This window comes from Uranotaenia lowii, chromosome 3 (genome assembly GCF_029784155.1).
Source record: "Uranotaenia lowii strain MFRU-FL chromosome 3, ASM2978415v1, whole genome shotgun sequence".
In the NCBI taxonomy this organism is placed as follows: Eukaryota; Metazoa; Arthropoda; class Insecta; order Diptera; family Culicidae; genus Uranotaenia; species Uranotaenia lowii.
In genome coordinates this window covers 299,395,268-299,403,433 of record NC_073693.1, presented here as the reverse complement: position 1 = coordinate 299,403,433, position 8,166 = coordinate 299,395,268, and positions in this window count along the sequence as shown.

Sequence of the window (8,166 nt, the reverse complement as noted above, 5' to 3'; positions counted from 1 at the left end):
ATAATTCAATCAGCAGCACGGATCTACTAAACCCGTGCACCGGCCTATTCGAATGGGACTAAGAAAAAAGTATCGAGCAAATTAAAAACGCTCCAATCGTGTTTACTCGTACATATAAAAATTAAGGTCCACTAGCAACCAACAGCAGCAGCAACAATGACGACGACGACGACAAGACAAAAAATAGGAATAATATACCAACTAGTACAGCTGATGTGTTGTGTAGTAGTCATATAGGTATGTACACTGTAAGCAAAAAATGCAATAACAACAATTCAGCTACAGAGGAAGACGAAAAAACAACAAGAACCATATTATCAACTGACTACTAAGCTCGAAACCAACACCAGTGAGGCACTCAAGTTGATCAACTGAATTGCGCGGTGTCGAGCTTATTCCTGGTTAGTGGACTGGACTGGACGACAGAAAGCTAGCCAGCCAGGGACAGTAGAGTACTAAATAAGAACCTACCTCATAGGTAGGGTAGCAATGTAGTGCACTCACTTAGTGTTTTTATTAGGCTCTCTGCCGCGGTGCACTTACACATATTACCTACTACTATCTGGCGCTGGGTGTCATGTGTGCTTGTTCAGGAAGGGTGTTCCACAAGCCCCACAGTTTGTACTCAGTTTGTCACACATTTGTAGTTATGGGAGGTGAAATGCGCTATTGGGAGTGAAAAACAAACCGTACCAACATAGTGGGATGCTAATTATCATTGCGGGTGCTGCCACTTTACATTACAAGTGTTACCCGAATATATCTATTAAAAAGTCGATTCAATGTGTTGTGTTGTTTACTACGCAGCAAAACCTCCTGGTAAAGCTGTCCGGTAAAAGTGCAGATCCGTGATTATAACAACCTGAAGAATGATGTAAAACATCAAACAGTGAACTTGTGGAATTCAAGCAGGAGTTAGTGGAGCAACGGCAGAGTTAGTGTTCGCGCGAAGAGAGTAAACTTGAAATAACTAAGCAAGAGAACAAAGAAACTTGCCGCGTATTCCTGAGCCCCCCGCCTCTCCTCGGAAGGTCCTCGCGAGGCCTCGCCCAGCACACGACCGGACCCAATCCAACCAAACCCGAGTCAATATGGGAGCCAAGGATTCTAAACCGTGCTGCATAAGTTACGAGGATGCTGTAAAAAGAGGTAAGTCGAACAAGGTACATACTTTGTGTTATGAATGATTCCTACCGCCATTTGAAAAAAAAAGTAAGGAAAAGGAAAGATATTTTTCCAATGAGTATTGCGGAAATTCCGCCACTTCAATCGGTGGGTGGGTATCTCCTACTTTCTTCTACTGTGACTCTTTTATCAGCTGGTGAGTCCCGACTCCCGACCCGAGACTGGAATTTCGAGTTGGTGCGTTTCTTTTTTATCGAACCTTGGTAACTGTGAATTTGCGCGCGGAATATTTACCTTTTAATAAATTATGGTAAGTTCTCTGGTCTGGAAGTCTAGATTTAAAAAAAAATCCCTTATTACTTTTAAAGTGTTGAAGTGACATTCCTTTCTTAAAATCTCTAAATCTCCCTTGTTTCTCGACAGATTAGTACAAAATTTTAACTTTTTAAAACCTTGTAATGTAACATTTAAATCTAATGTTATTCTTAGAAAATACTCAGCTCCAGTTATCTGTTTTCACGAAATTAAAAGAACATGCTTCAGAAAAATATGATGTAGATCGACTATTTAACATTGCAAAATCAAATTTAAAGTTTTTTAAGCAGAATCAATATAATGCTGAATAAATAAAATGTAACTTTCTCCCCTTAACTCAAAACTGCATTTTGTCTTCAAAGTTCTTGAAATCAAATTATCATAGAAAATGCACCTTTATAACCGTGCTTCAGTAATTTTTTTACAGTGTTGCCAGTTATTTTTACAGCTAATTTATATTTTTTTTGATGATTATTTTAAAATTTTTGTCGAAATTTATAGCTTTTTTGCCAAAATTTTGGTTAAGAATCATTTGATAAAAATGTTTAAAGTTATTATTTATTTTTGAAAAAAAATTAATACATTTAGCTTGAAAATGGAAAATTGGAAGTTTTGAGGCATAATTATTAGAGAAAATTAAAAAAATCTCATGTATTTTGTTCGCAAATCTACAATTAAATATCACATTTTAAACTTTTGACACTTCTCATGGCTTTTTGTTGTTGTCTTCATTGCGAGAATAGCTAGGGTAAATGATCTTGAGCGGAACTAAATAGCTAAATTCGACGCAACTCGGAACAGTTGATCAAGCGTTATGGCTAAGGGTTATATTCCTAATGATGATTTATAGAATATTTTAGAGTAAAACCTGATTCTGATCTTGAGCGGAACTACGCTGATCTTGAGCGGAACCATTTTGTACTGTAAACATCTTTAATAGCTTTCATTCCTAATCTTTGTGCCACCATGGAAACTTCAATTAAATTTCATCGTTGAAGATTTTAAAGTTCAAAAATTAATGTTTTAACGTAAATAACAGAAATTTGGCGTTCCAAAGTTGTTTTTAATTTATCCGTTCAAATTTATTAATTACTTCAAAAAAGATATCCCAATTTCACTTCACTGTATCTTATTTTGAAGGAATCGACTCTCTAAACTCAAATTTTAGTTTTTTTTTTATCTTCGATTAAATTCGTGAGTATATTTGATTGATTATTAAAATGTGCGCAATTTAGGGTCATATTGCCCCGAAAAACTTTTAAAAGTAACGACAAAGTCAGTAATACAAAAAAAGATGCCTTAAATTATAGATTTTGAATAACTGTACATTACTCTAAATCAAAGTATTTGGAGAAAAAAATCTGTTTTTTATGTGATTTGATCCAAAAATTCTGAGATACAAATTCCTTTTTCATTTAAACTTCATGATGAATTGGGTCTTTTTCATATTTTAGTTGGAAAAATGTCGACAATCTTATCATACTTTTCTAATTCAAAGTAAGAAACCAAAATTTGATATTGACCAAATAAATTATAGTTATGAAAATTCCATTCGAAATTCAAAAATTCTTTTAAATCTGTGAATATTTCAAAATTCTGTGTTCTGTGACAAAGATTCTGTGAAAAAAATTTGCTAAAAATTCTGTGAAATTACAGATTATTTGGTGATTTCGGCAACCTTTCTCTAAACAACTCATTCATTGAATAAAATTAAATTCCAGTTTCTCATGAATCACGACAATATTTATTTATATAAAAAAAATGGGAACATTAAGTATTAAGCTTAATTGCTCAAACAATTATTTCGGAAACCGATTTCCATCAAGTGTTAACATCAAACACAAGGGAATCGGATAGGTTTTCAATAAAAGGCAACCAATTGAATCGTTATGTAGGTATTATAGAAAAGCAATTTCAACATCATGAACAACCTCTTTAAATGAAAGCTGCTTCATAAAGTTCGAATAGTAATGGCAGGTCGATTTTCATTCTGAAATAATGACTTTACTTTACTGGCTTCATTAGTTTACATTATTAGGCTTCACTCGAACCAAAAAATATGTATGAAGCCTTCCTCCACCTTCCCGTCGTCCCTCTAAAAGAAAGAATCAAAAAACATTTCTTGTGCCCCAAAAAATTTTACTTCTGGTGTGCCTAGTTTGGTACGCTGCGCTGTGACACCAATTTAACTTATTTTAGGTTCCATTCGAACTTAATTTACATTTTTTTCTGTCCTTAAAGCTGATATAATAAGAAAAATACAAGGTGCTGCATATATTTAGCGGTAAAAACCGCGTGTGAGACATAAGGCATAAGGCAGCGCACCTAGCGGTGTATCAAGATCAAAGATGGTTCCACTCAAGATCATATTTTATTTTTTAAAAATACGCGATTGATTGATATTTTGATGGAAAACTTGTTACAAAAACCCGAATAATGCTATTTTAAGAGTTTTTCCACCATTTTGTTCATTAAGAATTAGTTTGTAACGGCCAAGGGTTACATAAATTAACGTTCAAAGTCAGCACAGTTTGGTGAAAATTGCAGCAGAAAGCATTTAATAAATTTAAGCAAAAATGACAATTTTTGTACGAAAAAATCCTGAAAAGTTTTTATTCAGCATTTCGATAAGATTCATAAACAATCATTGCCTGGATCTTAGGAAAAGTAAATGGTTCCGCTCAAGATCATTTACCCCTATAACAATTTTGGAAGCGATTCGTTGTGTCCTGAATAAGCGCAACGAGTTTTATTTTTTTATGGAAATTTTTTATGAGAAATCAAAATTGTTTATCAAAAATCACCAAAGATCAACTAAAAGTTCAAAAAAATAGAACTTCTGATTTTAAACATTCCTTGATACTTGCAGTACATTTCAAGTCAACAAACCACAAACCTAACTTGTACCACAGCGATATTCTGGGTTTTTGATTGCTAAATTTACCAAGGATGGAAAATGAAAAACCGCAAAAAACTAGTTTAAATAGCCTTGGTAAAAATATTTCATTTATTGAAAGCTCTAGCAAGCAAAGCCTGCCATTTTTAAATGCTATTCAATGGATTTAGATTTTTTTAAACATACACAAGTTCTAAATTTATAAAATTTTAAACCTTGCACTTTTTGAACCTTGGGGATAACAAATGAATTCACTTAAGATATATTTTCGATGGTACGTTATACAACTCACATATATTAACTTATATGTTATCATGATTTATGAAAACTTAAGATATCATTAGCTGAACACCAAAATTGAAATAACGAAGAAAATATTTTTCATTTCTGTGAGATAAGTTCTTTATTTCTCAATTTTGTAAACGCTATGTCTCAATGCCTTAAAAATCAATTAGTACTCTAGCATATCCACCATTTGATCAATTTTCTTAATTTTTTTCTAAATTTAAGTACAAAGCTTACTCCAGCAGTTTTATATCTGATTACAAATAAGAAATACATTTTAATTTTCTTCAGAGGCACAATTACATTGCTCTTTATTTTCCTTAAGGTATGAGATATTTCAATTAAAAAAATTAGAAAATAAATTGTCTCCATACAGATTATCCATTCATTTTCAAATCTGAGTTAGAGTTGTTTTTAAAATTATAGATTGATTAAGAATTTTTATCTGGAAGACTGAACCAATTTTGCTCTGGATTTTAATGCAAAACTCTGTATTTTTGAACTTTGTTTCATTTGATCTTCTTTTTTTTTTGGGGGTAAAAGTTGAAGGCTAAAAACCCTCTAAAAATAAACATACAACAACAACAACAACATCTTCTTTTTTAACCTTTAACTGATTTCTGATTTTGAATTCATGGTTCTTCATTCCAATAATAATTTCGAAAAATAAAAAAATCTTTATATAAATTTATAAATAAAAAAATTCCTTTCATATCTTAATTGAGGCCCTCAGAGTCAAAGGGGTATAGTATAAATGACAAAATGGTCGATTTTGAGTTTATGATGCCAAATGATTTTTATATTTCAGACTATATTCACTGATTTTTTCAGGTTTTAAGAATTATATTTACAAAATTTTAGATTCGAAAGAAGAATACAAATTTTCGAAAAATATATGGTAATTGGCCAAACACAACAACTGAAGGCGTGTTTTCTCGAAATAAGCTTTTATGTACTTATATCTAAGGTTGCCAGACCTGACAAAACCCGGGCATTTGGTTTTAAAAGTGACGACCAAAAATGCGGGTAAATTTTCTTAAAATACAGAAATTACTCAACAAAAATCTAGAGAAAAAAAATCAAAACTAATCGACAGATATTTAATCGTATAATAGAATTCCAAAAAATTTCATGATTATTTTTATAAAATTTGCTAAAAAACCTTTTTCAGGCGTTTGTTGTTTTTTTGTTTGATTTTCCAAAGTGAATAATCCCGGCAACATCCTGGCATTTTTTAATGAAATCCGGGCAACCGGGCCGGGCCGGACTGTTCCTAAATTTTGTATTAAATATCCGGGCAATCTGGCAACCCTTACTTATACCCCTTTGGCTCCAAGGGCCTCAATTATGATTCTGTTTTCAGATTCTGAGTTTTGTCAAGGGATATTGATTCTATTTTATGATTTTATTCCAAATGTTTAATCTTTATGAGAACTTATTTTTGATTCGTTTTTGGAATTTTTAGAGCGATTTTCTAATATTAATTTCGAATTTTAAAGTATGAAGCCTCTTGCTTTATAATATTGTTACACAATAATTTTAAATTTGATTTCTGAATTTGATTTCGAAAAGGTTGTTTCTAATTAACAATGAATTTTGATCAGTTTCGACTTTGACTTTGACAACTGAAATTTCATTGTGAGGCTGACAATTTAATCAGGATTGTTCTCTAGCCGATCGGAAGTTTTATTTTGAATCTCTAATTTTTCCTTTGAGATTGTTGCATATTTGCATTCCTCTGTTGATTTTTTTTGAATTATTGCTTTACATGGTATTTTTAATTAAATTTATTTTTTTAGCATCTATCGGAAAACAGTGTTAAACAGAAAAACAATTTGTTTTTACTACAAAAAAATGAGAAAAACAAATTTAACAATTTCCTGCATATATATCACTAATGAAAACTAACCTGTTAAAAATTTCAGTTCAATCTGCCTCGAAGCGCTTAATATTTTGGTGTTTTAACTCAAAAAAATCACCAAGGAAGAGGGGGGGGGGGGGGGGGGGGGGGGTCAAAGGAAATCGAAATTGGAATTTTGATGCCAAATGACAGAAATCGACTTAAATAATTTATTCTATTGAATGAGATTTCTAATTTTTTGATAATCAGCTTTTATCTATATATATATCTATATATATAAAAATGAATTTCTGTCTGTCTGTCTGTCTGTCTGTCTGTCTGTCTGTTCCCTATAGACTCGGAAACTACTGAACCGATTTGCGTGAAACTTGGCAGGTGGGGGTATTTGAGGCAGGGGAAGGTTCCTATTATGGTTTGAGACCCCCCCCCCCTCTCTCAATAAGGGAGGGAGGGGCCTCCCAAACAAAAGACAATTTTTTGCATAACTTGAGCACCCATCAAGCACATGGTATCAAAATTGGCATGGGGTGGTATTTGGGTACGAGAAATATTTTCATGAATATTAGGTACCCCTCTCTCCTCTCAGTGGGATGATAGGAAGGGGGGAGGGGGGCTACCTTACAATTTTTCATATAACTCGCACACTAATCAAGATATTGGAACCAAATTTGGCACGGGAAGGTATTTGGATACAAAAAATATTTCAATGATTATTTGAGACCCCTCCCTCTTTCCAGTAGAAAGGGGGAGGGGGCATCTTTCAAAATTTTTTACATAACTCAAAAACTAATAAAGCAAATGGAGCCAAATTTGGCATTGGAGGGTATTTGGATACGAAAAATATTTTTATGATTATTTGAGACCCCTCCCTCTTTCCAGTGAGGAGATATAAAGGGGGGAGGGGGCCTCTTTTATAATTTTTCACATAACTCAAAAACTAATTAAGCAAATTCAACCAAATTTGGCATGGGCGGGTATTTGGGAACGTGACATGTTCTAATGATTGTTTGAGACCCCTTCCTTCTTCCAGCGGGGAGAAAGGAAAGAGGGAGGGGAGCTTCATACAATTTTAACTGCATAACTCGAGAACTACAGCAGTAAATGGAACCAAATTTGGCATGGAACGACATTTGGGTACGAGAAATGCTTCTATGAATGTTTGGTATCCCTCACACCTTCAAAGAGGAGGATGAAAAGGGGGAAGAGAGCCCCTCCTTTTTTTCAGCAGAAAGATATAAAGGGGGAAAGGGAGGCTTCCATACAATTTTTTTGCATAACTCAAGAATTTATCGAGCTTATGAAACCAAATTTGGTTTAATAAAGTATTTGAGTACGAAAAATACTTTTATGAATCTTCAGTTCTTCTCCCTCCATTCAATTGGGAGAACCGAAGGGGGGATAGTCCTTTCAAGTTTATGCATAACTCAAGAATTTACTACGCAAATAAAACCAAATTTGGCATAGGATAGTATTTCAATACGCGAAATTTTTCCATGTGAAACAATTCCTTGCTTGCAGTTGGATGATAGAATTGGGAATATAGAAAGGGAAGAGGAAAGCTTACCTATATTTAACTTTTTTTAACAAAATCCGAGAGGTAAAACTTAACATGGAAAATCATTTTAGTATGATTCTATGATTATTTGACACACCATCCTCCTTTCAGTGAGTAGGTACATAGGAG